This window comes from Colobus angolensis, unplaced genomic scaffold (genome assembly GCF_000951035.1).
Source record: "Colobus angolensis palliatus isolate OR3802 unplaced genomic scaffold, Cang.pa_1.0 Scaffold158, whole genome shotgun sequence".
NCBI classification, from domain to species: Eukaryota; Metazoa; Chordata; class Mammalia; order Primates; family Cercopithecidae; genus Colobus; species Colobus angolensis.
Window position 1 is genome coordinate 3994953 of NW_012114688.1, and position 17011 is coordinate 4011963.

Here is a 17011-nt window from a genome sequence, read left to right on the forward strand (position 1 = left end):
AGCTGAGTCCAGCAATGTCAAGGAACAACTCACAAGCTGTAGGGTTCAGAGCTATAGGACATAACTGAGGTGTCTCTCTAATACAACAGTCAGTTACTCTCCCTTTCCTGACAAATACCTCCTCAACAGCATCCCCCAATACAGGCAGCTTTTTGCCTCCAGGAAATTTATTCTACTACCTACTCCTTATTCTAGGTACTTACTACTTAATTCTTTCAGAGCTGATTAGTGCAAAGTGAATACTTGACTCTACAGCACCAATCATATTGTCTCTGAGGGAATTTGGCATTGGGATAAAAACAGATTCAGTTCATTTCTTCCTTCCCAAAACTTTAATGATTAAATTCAGAGGCTTTAAAATATCTAAATGTGACATAGTTAAAGCTATATATAGATAGATAGATAGATAGATAGATAGATAGATAGATAGATAGATAGATAGATAGATAAAAGTAAATTACAGAGAGGAACAAAATCAAGAAATTGGTACAGAGTATTGTCTAGTTTTCTAAATATTTTGCTATTTCCATATCTTGATTTTTAACTGAGTTTTTGCCTACAGGATATAGATAGACTGATAATATACATATACAAATAAGTGTGGATACAGGCATAGATATAGAGATAGATGTAATCTAGTTTTTGTTATTTTTGAAACTAGCGATCAATCAGAGAGTCTAAACTTGGAACAAAGTTGATATAAGAGATTGTCTTCCAAGTATGTAGCCAGAATCAAGAATATAAAAGAAATTATAGATAAGACTCCAAACTGAAATTCTTAGGCAGTGAGACAGAAATCAGAAAGATCCAAAAGAAGAGTAACTGGTGAAAAACAAAAAAAAAGTGGGAGATTTCTCTTAGAATCCTTAGAATTCCACGTATAGAAGTTTCATAGTATGACCTCACTGGCCTGGAGAGAATTCTCAAGGGGTTGAAGCCAGATAGACAAATAATACAAAACTGTATTGTCAAAAAATAAATGAAAACTTTTAGTTCACTAAATATACTTATGATTATTTTTGAGAACCAGAGTAAAGAAAAGCATTCGATACCTGTTAACCTATAAACTGTTCATATTGTAGAAAACACACATCTTTTTATTCCATATATTTAATTAGCAGGCCAGGCACGGTGGTTCACACCTGTAATCCCATCATTTTGGGAAGCTGAGGCAGGCAAATCACTTGAGGCCAGGAGCTGGAGACCAGCCTGGCCAACATGACGAAACCCCGTCTCTTCTAAAAATACAAAAATTAGCCAGGTGTGATGGAGCACACCTGTAATCCCAGCTACTCGGGAGGCTGAGACAGGAGAATTGCTTAAATGGGGGAGGCAGAAGTTGTAGTGAGCCAAGATCGCACCACTGCACTCCAGACTGAGCAACAGAGCAAGACTCTCTCCCCAACCCCCCGCCCCCCCCAAAAAATTCCAAATTCCCCTATGCCCAATAATGAACATCATCAAACTCCCCTATGCCCAATCCTTAACTCTGAGATTAACCATTATATAGTGACCTCTATCACCATTAACTAGTTTTGTCTATTTTTTTAATGTATATAAATGAAATCACAGAGTAGATACCCTTGTGTCTGGCTTGTTTTGCTCAACATTATGCATATTAGATTCAAACATGTTTTGCATGTAGGAGCAGTTTGTTTATTAACATCACCAAATAATAATACATGATATTAGCATAAAGGTCATTTTCTGATTTGAATATCTGGGCATTTGGATTATTTCAAGCTTGGGGCTATTAAAAGTAATGCTTTTATTGGATATTCTTGTGCATAGCTTAGCTGCAAATATGAATACATTTCTGTTAGGAAGATACTTAGGGAAGGAATTTCTGGGTTAAGATATGCATATATTCAGCTATAGTTCATATTACGAAACAGTTTCACAAATGGTTATACCAATTGGCATTTCCACCAGCGGTATATGTGAGTTGCAGGCCTTCCACATCTTCACCAACACTTGATCTCATGGATCATGTTAATTTTAGCTGTTTGGGTGCATGTATAATCCTTTTCATTTTTCTATTTGATTTATTGTCTTTTTTCTTAAATATTTGTAGAAGTACTTTTAATTTTTGATTTTGTTTTTATTTTTAATTTTGGGTTCAAATCTTTTTTCATTTATTTGCATCACAAACATTTTTTTCCTTCTGTGTGGTTTGCTTCCTCACTTTCTTAAGGGTGTCTTCTGAAGAAATAAAGGCCTTAATTTTAAGGTCATCTACTTTATCAGTCTTTTGCTTTGTTGTTAGTGTTAAGTAAATTAAAATGGAGAGCAAGAGGTGGAGCAAGATTCAAATAAAACCCTCAAGCAGGAACACAAAACTGAACAGTATCTACACAAGAACCCAAAACTGCAGGAACACAAAACTGAACAGCTATCTACACAAGAAAACACCCTCATAAGAGCTGAAAGTCAAGAGAGCAATTACAGTACTGGGCTTTCACATCATATCAAGGAAAGAGGCACTGAAGAGGGTAGGAAAGACAGTCTTGAATTGCCTACATCAACTCTTGCCCCCAAACCCTTGGCAGAGGGAGAACAAAGTAATGGCAGAACTTTGCATTGGAATCCAGTGCTGCCCTGTCACAGTGGAAAGCAACTCAGGGCAGAATTCAGTCATGGACAGAACATTTAGACCTGCCCCAGACAGACAGGAATTGTTCATTCCAGTAGTTGGAACTTGAGTTCCAGCTATCCCCACCATCACAGATTAAGTGCTCTGGGGTACTAAATAAATTTGAAAGGCAGTTCAGTCCACAAGGACTACAATTTCGGGGCAAGTCCTGGTGCTGTGGACTTGCTGTGCACGTGACCCAGTGATAGACTAGCTGGGGCAGCCAAGGGAGTGCTTATGTCACTCCTTCCCCAAATCCAGGCAATGCAGCTCATAGCTCTTGCAGAGACTCCTTTTGCTTAGGCAAAGGAAAGGGAAGAGTAAAGAAGAGTTTGTCTTGCAACTTGGATACCAACTCAGCCACAGTAAAATAAAGCACCAAATGAACTCCTAAAGCACCCATTCTAGGACCTAGCTGCCAGAGGACATTTGGAGATCCACCCTGGGCCAGAGGGAGACTCCTGCCCTGAAGGGAAGGACCCTCTTCTGGCAAGATTCATCATCTGCTGACTGAAGAACCACTGGACCTTGAATAAACATCAGCAGTAGCTAGAAAGTAGTTCAGACAGGCCTTGGGTAAGACTCAGTACTGTGCTGGTTTCAGGTGTGACCTAGCACATTCCTAGCTGTAGTAGCCATGGGTAAAGACTCTTGCTTGAGGAAAGGAGAAGAAAGAGTCAAAAGGACTATGTTTTATGACTTGGGTACCAGCTAAGCCAAGTAAAATAAAGCATCAAGCAGACTCCTAAAGTGTCCAATTCTCGGCCATAGTGCTCCCACAGTACATTTCTAGAGCCAACCTGAGCCAGAAAAGAACCTGCTGCTCTGAAGGGAAAGACACAGACCCTTCAGGATTCACCACCTGTTGGCTAAAGAGCCCTTGAACCTTAAACAAACATCAACAATAGCCAGGCAGTAATTGCCACAGGCCTTTGGTGAGACCCAGTATTGTGGTGGCTTCGGATGTGACCCAGCACAGTCCCAGCAGTGGTGGCAATGGGAGTGATTGCATTACCCTTCTGTCAACTCCAAGCAGCTCAGCATGCAGAAAAAGACTCCAGTTGTTTGGGGGAATGTAAGGAGAGAATAAGAAACACTGCCTGGTAATCCAGGGAATTCTGCTGGCTCTTACCTGAGGCTTCCAAGGAAGAACATCTGTGACTCTGAAAGAGTCACAACTTCAGTGGGCTTGGGATGCCTGCTAATGCAGATATAGTTGCAGTGACCCAAGAGTTAGGTCACAACATTCAATTCCCTTCAAATATTTGGAAGGCTTTCTAAAGGACAGGTGAAACAAGCCCAGACTGCAAATATTAGAATAAATACCTAACTCTTAATTGCCTCAACATTGACAAGCATCCACAAGCACCAGGGCCATTCAGGAAAACATGACCTAACCAAACAAACTAAATAAGATACCAGAAACCAATTCCACAGTAAGAGATATGTAAGCTTTCAGATGGATAATTCAAAATAACTGTTTTGAGGAAGCTCAAGAAAATCCAAGATAACACAGAGAAGAAATTCATAATTCTATCAGGCAAATTTGACAAAGAAAAAGAAATGATTTAAAAGAACCAAGCAGAAATTCTGTAGCCAAAAAATTCAGTTGACAAACTGAAGAATGAATCAGTCTCTCAATAGCAGAATGGATCAAGAAGAAATGATGAGTGAATCTGAAGAGAGGATATTAGAAAATACACAAGCAGAAGAGACAAAAGAAAAAAATATAAAGAAAGAAGCATGTCTACAAGATACAGGAAATAGCATCAAAGGGGCAAATCTAAAAGTTATTGGCGTTAAAGAAGAGATGGAGAGATCAAGGTAGAAAGTTTTTTCAGAGAGATAATATCAGAGAGCTTCCAAAACCTAGAGATAGATATCAACACTCATGTACAAGAAGGTGATAGAACACCAAGCAGGTTTAACCCAAATAAGACTACTTCAACACATTTAATTATCAAATCCCCAAAGGTCAAGGGTAAAGAAAGAATCCTAAACACAGTAAGGGACAAGAAGCAAATAACGTATAAAGGAGCTCCAATATGTTTTTACATTCTTTTTGCATTCTGTTTAAAAAGTCTTTGCTTATCTCAAAGTCATAAAGATATTTTCCCATACTATTGCCTACAAACTTCAAGTTTATTCTTTGCATTTATATAAATGGTACATTGTGAGTTAATTTTTGTGTATGATTTGAGGTAGAGTTCAAGCTGTGCTGTTTGTTATGCAGATGACCCAGACCTTTTAATTTAAAAAAACATTATTTCTCCATTGTACTAGTGTCATCTTATGAACATATGTGTCAGTCAGTTTTTTTGGACTCTTTCATTTGTCTGTTAGTCCTTCCACCAACACAGCACTCTATTTATGACTACAGCTCTTACATTAAATACATTAAACTTTGATTAGTGACAGTGTTAGGCATAGAGGTTTGTCATCCTGAAGATGGTCTTGGCTGTTGTTTGCTCTTTGCATTTCCATGATATCTGAAACTTCAGAATTGTCATTTTCAAAAAAACTAAAATCTTACAGTAATTTTGATTGGGATTACAGTAAATATATAAAATAATTTGGAAACAATTGGCATTTTTATAATGTTGAAACTTTCAATCCATGGACATGATATATTATCAATAGATTCATTCATATTGTAGGAGAAGCAAAATTTTACTTCTACCCTCTCTGGGCTTTTCAGCCAAGCCTAATAAAAAGAAACTGACATAGGATAGATTAACAGGAAAAAGTATACAAATTTACTTAAGTTTTATGTGTCACCAGATCTTCATAAGGAAATGAAGACCCAAAGATACAATTTGTATGTATATATATACATATATAGATACACGACTTTTAGTTCATCCTAATGTATTGACATTTTTATCATTGTAAAATGTCCTTTTTTCTCTCTTATAACACTGCTTATTTTGAAGTCTATTTTATCTCATATTAATATAACGATTCTAGACTTCTTTTGCTTGCTGTTTGCATTGTGTATTTGTTCCATCTCTATTCAGCCGCCCTCTGTCTATATTTAAAATGCATCTCTTGTGACAACAAATAGTTGGATCTTGCTTTTTTTTAATCCATTCTAACAATCTCTGAATTTTAGAGTGTTTACTACATTAAAGTTTAAACAATTAATTACATGATCAAATTTAAACATGATGACTGTTTGTTTACTGATTAACATTAACCTCACTCTGTGCTTTTGGTCTGTTTCTCCTGACCTGCCTTTTGCATTGCTTAAATATGTTTTTTAGAATTCTGGTTTAATTTTTCTATTGGTACTTTAGTTATGCCTTTTAGTATTGTTATTTTGGTGGTTTTTCAAGGTATTTCAATAAACATTAATAATGTTTTACGGTCTAGTTAGGGCTAATATTATAGTATTTCATCAAAAAAAGTGGAAATTCTGTAATCATGTAGATCTCCCTTCCTTGTTTATGCTGTAATTATCTATCACATATATTCTAAACTACAAAAGAAAATGTCATAATTTTGCTTCAAGTAATGCATGTATTTTAAAGGAAATTGAAGAAGACATTTACAATCACCCAGATACTTAACAAATTTTGAAGCTGTTTGCCATTTCCTCCTAAAGAGTCAAATTTCCATCTAATCATTTCCTGTCAATCTGAAGTACTTCTTTAGCATTTCTTGTAGTGTACATCTGCCAGCAATAAATTACCTTATTTTTTAACAATATCTTCATTTGCCTACTGTATTAAATAATATTTTCATTGCATGTGGAATTCTAGGTTGAATTATTTTTCTTTTAACATTCTGAAAATGTCATTTGATTATCTTCTTGGTTCTATAGTTTCTAATAAGAAATCAGTAATGTTTATTTTTCATCAATGAGCATAGTTATAACCACTACTAAAAGTCCTTGAAGGCTAATTTCAACATGTGAGTCTTCTTGGTATCCTCCATTTTGTCTTTTCTCTTGAAAATTGATTGCATTTTTCTGCTTTGAGTTTTTGTTTCCATTGTTGTTGTTTACACTGTGGACATTGTGAACATTGTTTGCAAGTCTGAATCCTATTAGAATCCTCTGAAGAGTTTGGATTTGTTTTTACCATACATGATTTCTCTTGATCCTAATTCTTGATATGTCAAAGTATATTTTTCATAGGCTCGGGATAAAGTTATCCCTCTCTAGAGTTGATTTACCCTCTACTCTGATGAGTAACAAAGAACAGATCGCCTAGATCTAATCATGCCTGAATTGACTTGAAGCTGGCTTGCAGTCTGGCTGAAATTCTTTTCTGCCATCTTCCTAGAGGAAAGCTCTCCAGAATTATCAATTGACAGCCTGGGTTGTATTTTAGAGCTCTCCTTCTTGGTGGCTCCTAAACTCCATTTCTTTTCTCAGCATCAGAAAACTGCCAAAAACTCACCTCTATTTTATAGTCACTTTCAACATAATTCTTAGCTTCTTGCCATTTACAACTGCAGTGGTAAATGTTTTGGTGGTTAAACATGTGTTCAGTGTCAAGGTGACTTACTTGCACCTTTCTACTCTCCAAGATCTTATTTTTTCAACCCCAGGTTGCTTTGGTAACTGCAAACCAAATTTTTATCTTTCCATACTGAAGAGGTTGTCTTGAAACTCCAGTGGCTTCTCTGTCAGCATCTACTCTGGCCATTTCCTTGGCCTCTTGGCCTCTTGACCTCTTGACCCATACTGAAAATGGGCAAATGCGTTAAGAGGAAAAGAAAATGCAGAAAGTTAGAAACACTTCAATGAATTTTCCTTCTTTGTTTGATCTGGCCCCTCATATCCTGGTAGCTTAGAAATTCTCTAATATCTTACAGATTTTCGTGGGGTTTTTTCCCTGACTTTCATAAATCATAGTAAAAGTGTTAGTCTGCTACAAACTGTTCCACCATTGCCAGAAGAGGTCCCTATAATAAATATCTCCAGAAATTTGTCAGATTATTTTTGTAACAAAATATTTATGATTATGTTATATTCCACTGAACTGGTGTTCTATAACTTTCTTAATGTCTTCCTATTTATTGCATTTACAATAATCTTATTTTAAAAATTTTTTGCAGTGGGCATTGCAATTTATGTGTTTTTTTCCCTGAGGAATTTATTTTTTTCCAAATGAATTCCTAGGAGCAAGAAATCCTTTACTGTTTAAAAAAATATGAACAATGTATTGTTCATTAAAGGCTTTTTTTGGATAACCTTTCAGAAGGATTGTACCAATCTGTAACACCACATAAAATGTATAATTGCTGCATTTTTATTACAAGCTCTCCAGCAGGGAACAGTTTTGTATTTAATTTTGGATGATTTAATAATTATAAATAATATATGTCGTTTCAATTTAAATTCTCTTTGATCACTTACAAAGTAAAGAAGTGTGTTATATGGGCAGACCAGGAGTAATTTCAAAGACTGCATGTCAGTAGAGCTACGGGGGAGTTTTCATAATTTTAACAGCACATGAGTTCATTTCCCAGTTGTTTCTGGTGTACTCTTCCTTATATTCTCAGAATATTGCATAGGCTATGTTCAATAAACATTTATTAATTACTACCATTCTTCTTTCATTTTTCTTTTTCAATGACTTTAGACAGAGTCTTTGAAAAATATTTCTGAGGCTTTAGTTGCACATGATACAAAATTGTGTCTTATCTGTTTAAATCACTTACCATATGTCCAATATCCTCCTTTCCTGGATGCCTCTTTCTGATCTATTTTACCATCATGAGAAATAATAGATTCATAGGTTATATACCTGTTATCTAGACTTAGATTGGTAGGTTTTCCTTTTTATCTGTAGCAAACTGGCAAAGAGGACACAATTGTATTTCTGGATTTGAGCGGGCACATAATAACAAAGTTTTGAAAAATGAGGACATTATTCAAGGCTGCAAGATAAAGCATGACAGACAGAGGTTTTGATTGGGCAAACAGTCAGTTCTGCTTAACCATCATTCTGTAAATGCCCATCTTTCTGTAAGCAAAAATAATGCAGCTAATTTGTTATCAATAGTGTGGTTTTGAGTTGCTTTTCCAGGAGTAGTAATCAATTTGCAATGATTTTATCTTGATTGTAAAATTTCCTGACAAATTAAAATTATGGTAAAGCAGAAAATATTAATTTTTTAGATAATAAATTGTCACTTTAATATACATAATATCCTTTATAAATTTGTATAGACTTTTCACTTAGAAACAAAATACATGCATCTTTATTTTCTCACAAACTTATATTTACTGTGTTAAATTCAGATGTATAGTTTATTCAAGCAATAGCTGCAAATGTCTTAATTTAATTTGTTTGCAGTTCTTTTTTTAAATATGAAGTCATAAACTACTTCACATTAAAGATAGCATCTCTTAAGTTACACAGGCTAAAATTTGTAAAAAGGAGAAAATGCATTTGGTAAATAAAAATAAATATAAATATATACTTTAGATCTACTCTCTCCTAGAAAGATAAACAGGTAGAAAAATATTTTCTTTTAAACAGAGACACTAAAGAGAAAAATTTTAAAGCTTGGAATAAAATTTTATTTATTTGGTTTTATTTCCAGGTTGGAAACAAACTTTAAATTTGTCCATTCCTTACTATCCAACATATCAATACCCTTTTCAGTTATCTCTCATAGATAGTTTTCTACATTTTGGTATTTCATGGCTGAAGAAAGACATGCATTTCAGGAAATGTCCAGAGAAACAAATATTTGTTTTGATAACTCATCCATTTTGGTAAGTTGATGACAATAGAAGCAGCAACCAATAAAACCTAAAATCTACAAACAGTATTTTACAATGAAAAGGGGATTTGAATACCTAAATAGAGGCAAAAATTAGTCTCAGGGTAAAGACAGACTTTTCATCAAATCTATTAACCTTTTAGAAAAGTTGTTATTGGTTTTATAGTTTCTTTTTCTGACTTTTACATCTTCATGCGCAATACTTATTTCTAGAACTACATGTCAATTACATGGGTATGTTCACTTTGCTTCAATAGAACAAAAATTGTTTAAAAATTGGAAAAATATAAAAAGCTTTCCCCACAGCCTGGAGCCAATACTCAGACAAACATACATCTAATCTAAACACTACCAACCACAGAAAATTTACTACTTTATAAAATTGGAAAGCTTTAAGTTTTAAAAATATTTTTATTATTTTAAAACAAAAGTTACTTCCCTATAATTTTCTTTCACATACTCTAGGTCAGTCTTTTGAAACTGTTTAGAACAAGTCCATTTTCCTTTTCTGTAAGTATTAAGACAATTAGTGAAGCGAAAGGGTTAGGATCGTATTAGTAGTTTCCAAATGTCTTCATGCCACATTTCATCATTTTCAGGGACTTCTGAAATCCAAAGCTTTGAACATATTCAATACAACTTTCTACAATTTAATGGGCTAATTTATTTCTTGATTTGGTCTGAGTTCAATCCGGATACGTGAGCTTCAGATAATGGTGGACATCTTTGAAGTAAGCAAGAAGCAATAATCAGAGACATTACCCACAGAGTGCCAGAAGGCTTTTCTTCTTTGGCAGCTCCTGCGACTGCATTCCTGGATCAAACACTGGAAGGTGCATTCTGTTTTCCAACTGTCGAAAATGCCTTTCCACCATAAGTCTTCATGTGCACCATGGTTTTCTATCGCATGAGTGCCATTATAGCACTGCCCTTATCTAACGAGCAGTGTCCCTGGAGGCAGACATGAATCTCACTTGCTTTTGAGAGATATGTTATTTATCCATGGTTACAGAGATAGTGATGACCTATTCCTGTGTAATTTAACATCCTCCTCTTGCAACATTCGTAGGAATCATCTAAGGGAGTAAAAGCTGAGTAACAGTATTACAACATTTAACCAAGGGGATATAATTCTAATATTATTCTCATCCTATTTTCCACGCTGCGACAACAATTTTCTGTAAATATGTTCATTGCTTTTATACTGGTATCATGTTATTTTCAAAACTTAGGGTCTTCTATGTGGCTTAGAAAATCTTTCTGACCTGAACCTGCCTGCCCTATCTGCATCATATTTGCTGTTACTACCCTGACTCAAAACTCTGACATTGAACCACAAGTTCCTTGAAGCCCCACACTCATTCTTGCCTCAGTGGCTTTGAGCTGGTTACTTCCTCTTCCTAAAATGCCTTGTACCACCAATCTTCTTCTGGATTATATACCAACAGTTCTCATCTCGTCAGATAAGCATCTCCTAATTCCTGCATGTTTCTATATTACTACAGCATGCCACATGCAGCTCCATTCTGCACAAGCCACACTTATATTAGAGCTTTTATTTTGTATTTCTATAGATTGTGAGCATCTTAAAAATAAAGACCCTAACATATCTAACTCTATATCCTCAGCAGTTTGCACAGTGCCTGACATAAGCTAATCTCCTTGGATAATTTATTTTTCCTGTTCTCCATTTTGATAATTGATAAATGCTCTTTCATATTATCTTTTTTACAGTCAGCTATAGACATATATAGGAAAGCTGGCTAGAAGATAGAATGAAAATGGAAAGAAACACCCCTCCATGCCCCAATGCCAATCAAAAGAGCATATTTAGCCTCACTGCCAAAGTTGTCCAACTACATGGTGAATACATCATGAACCTTTGAGATATTTTGTCTTACCAGGTATAATTGTCATTTCCCTCTTTGGTGGTGCTGTGATACTTGGTGGTTTTGTAACAATACATAGATTGTACTGTTAGTGACAATCACAGTGCCTGTGTGACCACTGTATGTAGAATAGCTGACAACTGTGAAGTTGGGATAACAATGAATTCGTCATGCATTCTTATAGTGACAAGTAGAAAACACTGCTTTATATTTTCAGCTTCTGGGTAAGTACATTTTGTATCTTCTTTCAAATATTTCCCAGTCATCATATCTGATGGATTGACAACCTCAAAATCATTTTCTCACAGGAAAAATTTAGCAAAGCATCACAACCTGGTTCAAGATAGAATAAAGTTTGGAAAATAAAAGAACATGGATTAAAGAAAATATTGGGTGAATCAGGACATACACTACTTAGATTAAAAAGAAAAGTCAGAAGACATTTCTCTGCATAAGATCATTCCACCTTTATACACACACCTGCACATACATGCGTTTTTTTGTGTGTGCGCAGTAAAATAATAAATGCTGCCAATCGAAACTTCTAAAAACAAAGCACTTTTTTTCTTAGTAATAATCTATCAGTAATCGTCAAGTAACCAGTCATTTTAATTGAAAATAAATTAACCAATTTCTCTTTGGAACCCTCAGCAAGTTTGTGGCTGTTGATTTGATCAATAGAATTGGCATATCTGTGTGGTGGGCTCTACCATTCTCAGCATATTCAATCACTTGTTATATTGCAAGTGTGGCATAGGCAGAGATGGGATGTAATACGCAAGAACTATTTACTCAGCACCAACTCTTCACCAGATATTGGGTCAGTTTCATTACATGATTATTTAATTATTATGTGAACTCTATGGGTAGTTGTATCTCCTTTTTATGAAGGAGGAAGCTGGCTCAATTATACAGGCAACCCAGAATTCAAATCGATGTAAAAATGACTTCATAGCCCCTACTTACGCTATGATGTCACAATATCAATGAGATATCTCATTTGTGGTTCCATCTTCATCTAATCTACATCAATACTGAGTAAGACAGGAAATAGTTCATGAGGAACTGCCAAATAGGTGCCACGTATATTTTACCCTATCAAGTTGGCCCAGTTCATATGCTTCGATATTATTTGCTCAAATTTCTTAAAATTCATAAATATAAATATTACTTCAGGTCTACATAGTCAGAAAACTTAATGAGCAGAGCCCAGGTATCTGTAGTTTTAAAAGCTTCATGGATGATTCTAATGTGCATGCTAAACTATTTTCCGAACTTTTCTATTTTTTTAAATCCATAATTATTTATTGAAAACCTACTAAGGCATCTACCAAAAGCTAATTTTGTTACAAGAACCTGGTAAGTACTAAGAAATACATGTTATTATTTTCCTAACTGACATTTGCCCAGGGCCTGGAAAGTGACTTTGATTGACCAAAGATTGTCCCAAGGGTGCTTTAAATATAAAAAGAATTCATCGGCCTATATACAGATGTCTATCACATATAGGTGAAACTAGGTACATTGTTTTGCTTATGCTCATCAGGAAACAATCTAACCTTGGTCTCTGTTTTTTATTGTCAAGAGTGATGTACAATCCTATGGACACATGCTCTGGCCTTTTCTTGAATCAAATCAACAAACAGCATGATTTTGATACTTGAAAAAGAATCAATGAAGTTTGAAATATTATGCTAATGGTCCCATTACATTATCAATAAGTCTTAAATGACCTTATTTTCTTCAAACTAGAAAGAAAACAAATTTTCTCTTGTTTGGGAAAAAGTATTTCCTGTTTATGAAAAATCACAAACCACAGATTCCTGGTTTCCAGCCAGGCATATAAAGAACTTACAAGTCACCACTCTACCCTAACAAGTGAAAAGCTAAATAAACTGAAAAATCAACAGCTCTTCTTATATCTATCAGGGATTTCAGGTCACTCAATTCAAATACTGCTACTGCTACTCCCAAAATTAGAGTGACAGACAGGCAGATACAGAGAATCACACTTCACTGGAGCAAAACCCACTGGCAGGAACCTCCACATGAACTACTGCAAAAGTAGGAAACCTAAACTATAATTGACAGCTCGCTGGAGGCTTGATATGGACAAGTATGAGAGTTAAAGATTTCAGGTAGACCTAATCATAGGACGGCTTGCATACTTTAGGGAGTTTTCCCTCCAGGAGAGCTACCGGGTCCTCACAGTGAATGTCAGGGAAAAAAAATCCCCTCTTGCTTCTGTTAGGGAGAGGAGAAAAGGAGTCATTTAAAAATATACCAGAACAGTCTATTATTCACATGTCCTGCTCTCAGGAGAAGCTATTTTACCAGAACCTAATCTGCTGGGGTTTTATCTGTCTAACCTACCTAGGGAAAAGAAAATGCCCAACTCCAGTTCCTACTAGCCTACCAGATGGGAGAAGAAAATAGCCAACTCTAGGCCCTCTGGTCTTCCTGTCCCACCTAAGATGGGAGAAACGCTGAGAAACACTTGAGAAGTTCATACTTCATAAGCACAGGCTCACCAAAAGACTGAAACCTAATCATAGGACCACAATATGCGTCCCTTTCCCCTTCACACCTTAACACTATTATCAAAGGCTCATTCATCACAATTCCTTTTACCAGAACATCATGTACCTCTTCCAACAAAAAATTACAGGCATACTAAAAAGGGAAGAGATGGAACATGCATCAGAACCAGAGTCAGATACAGCAAGAATGTTAGAATTATCAGATCAGAAATTTTTAAAAATCTGTGATGAATATGTTAAGGAATGTAATGGAAAAAGTAGACAACATGCAAGAACAAATTGGCAGTATAAACAGAGGTGAAAATTATAAGAAAAAATCTAAAAAAATGCTAGAGATCAAAAACACTAACAGAAATGAAAAATGCCTTTGCTGGACTTAGTAGTAGACTGTACACGTCTGAGGAAAGAATCTTTGAGCTTGAGTGTATTACGATAGAAACTCCTGAAACTGAAAAGTGAAGAGAAAGAAAAAACTAGAAAAAAGAACAGAATATTCAAGAACTGTGGGACAACTACAAAAGGTAAATATTAATGTGTAATGGGAATGCCAAAGGAGAAGAAAGACAAAAAGGAACAGAAGCACTATTTGAAGCAAGAATGATTGAGACTTTCTCCCCAGTTAATGTCAAACACCAAACCACAAATTCAGGAAGCTCAGAGAAGACCAAGCAGACGATAGGTTTAAAAAAAAAAAAAAACTGCATCAAAAAATACATATTATATTTAAGCTTCAGAGAATCAAAGACAAAGACAAACTCTTGAAAAACAGCCAGAGGAAAACCAAACCTTACCTATAGAGGAGCAAATACAAGAATTAAATACAAGCAAGAAAATAATAAAGTGAAATATTTGAAGTGTTGAGAGAAAACAAAACAAAAAGTGTAAAATTCTGTTACTCTGCAAAATTATCTTTCAAAATGAAGGAGAAATAAAACTTTCTCAGACAAACAAAAGCCAAGGGTATTGTTACCTTCATTGCAAGAAATGTTAAAAAAATTTCTTCAGAAAGAAGGAAAATGGTAGAGGTCAGAAAATCAGATTTACATTGAAAAAGGAGCAACAAAGAAGGAATAAATGAAAGTAAAATATTTTCTATTTTTTATTCTTAATTGACCTAACACATGACAGTGTTTAAAATAATAATAGTAGCAATGTATTTGATTATATACTTTATGTATATATGTATATGTAATATATACATATGTATATGTTCATATATGTCTTACATATATACATATACATATATACACTTATGTATGCACTTATATATAAGTGAAATGAATGATAGCAATAATATGAGAGATGGAAGAAGGAATTAGTAATATTTTGTGTTGATAAGGTACTTGCACTACCCATGAAGTGACACAGTGTTGTCTGAGAGTGGAGTTGGATTAGTTGTAAATGTATATTGTAAACTCGAGCAATCACTAAAAATATTAAAAAGAAACGTGTAATTGATATGCTACGAAAAGAAAGAAAATTGAATCAATGAAAACCCCAGAGGCAGAAAAAGTGTGGAAGACAAAATAGGAACCAAAAATAAGGGTAACAAGTAGAAAACAGTAACAAATATGGTAGATATCAATTCAACTATATTAACAACCACTTTAAGGGTCAAAGGTCTAAATACACCAATTAAAAGACAGAGATGGTCAAAGCAGATCAAGACAAGATCCAAATACATATTGCTTACAAGAAACTTACTTTATGTTATATATAAAAACTTATGAATTAACTTGATGAAGAAAGATATATCATGTTAACACTAATCAAAGAAAAGGCAGGAATGGCAATTTCAATCAAAATCTGAGCAAATTATTTTGAGGATGTCAGCAAACTGATTCTAAAATTTTGTTTGGAGAGGGCAAATACCCAGAATAATCAAATAATACCGAAAGAGAAGAAGTCAGAGGATTGACACTACCTAACTTCAAGACTTTACTATAAAACAATACTAATCAAGACTGTATGGTATTGGTGAAAGAATAGACAAATAGATCTATGGAACAGAATAGAAAGCCCAGGAGTAGACTCACATAAATGTAGTCAACTGATCTTTGGCAAAGGAGCAAAGACAATGGAAATACCACAGAGCAAAGATACTTACTCAACAAAGAGACCCATTTCAACACATGGTATTAGAACAAAGAGACATCCACATGCACACACACACACACAAAGTGTCTCAACACAAATCTTACATCCTTTGTAAACATTAACTTAACAATGTGTCATAGACCTAAAAGTAAAACATAAAAGTATAAAACTCTTAGAAGGATAATGCAGAAATAAATCTAGATGACCTTAGGTATGGTGATGATATTTTAGGTATAGCATAAAAGGTATTTTCAATGAAACAAGCAGTTGATAAGTTGAATTTTCTTTTTTTAAAAAAATTTTTTGTTATACTTTAAGTTCTAGGGTACATGTGTACAACGTGCAGGTTTGCTACATATGTATACATGTGCCATGTTGGTGTGCTGCACCCATTAACTCGTCATTTACATTAGGTGTATCTCCTAATCCCATCCCTCCCCCCTCCCCCCACCCCACAACAGGTCCTGGTGTGTGATGTTCCCTTTCCTGTGTCCAAGTGTTCTCATTGTTCAATTCCCACCTATGACTGAGAACATGTGGTGTTTGGTTTTCTATTCTTGCAGTAGTTTGCTGAGAATGATGGTTTCAAGCTTCATCCATGTCCCTACAAAGGTCATGAACTCATCCCTTTTTTATGGCTGCGTAGTATTCCATGGTGTATATGTGTCACATTTTCTTAATCCAGTCTATCATTGATGGACATTCTTAAAGTTAAAACTTCTACACTGCGAAAGACAACTTCAAAAGATTAGAAGGCAAACCACAGAATGGGAGAAAATATTTCCAAAGACATATCTGATAAAAGACTGCTATCCAAAATACACAAAAAGTGCTTAAGAACTCAACAGGCAAACCAGTAACTTGTTTTAAAAAAAATGAGCAAAAGACTTGAACAGACACCTCATGAAAGTAGACATACAGATGGAAAGTATGCATATGAAAGAATGTTCAACATCATATATCATTTACAAAGTGCAAATTAAAATAAAATGAGATACCATTACTTGCCTATTAAAATGACCTAAATTTGGGAGGTGGACGCAGGTGGATCACGAGATCAAGAGATCAAGACCATCCTGGCCAACATGGTGAAACCCCATCTCTACTAAAAA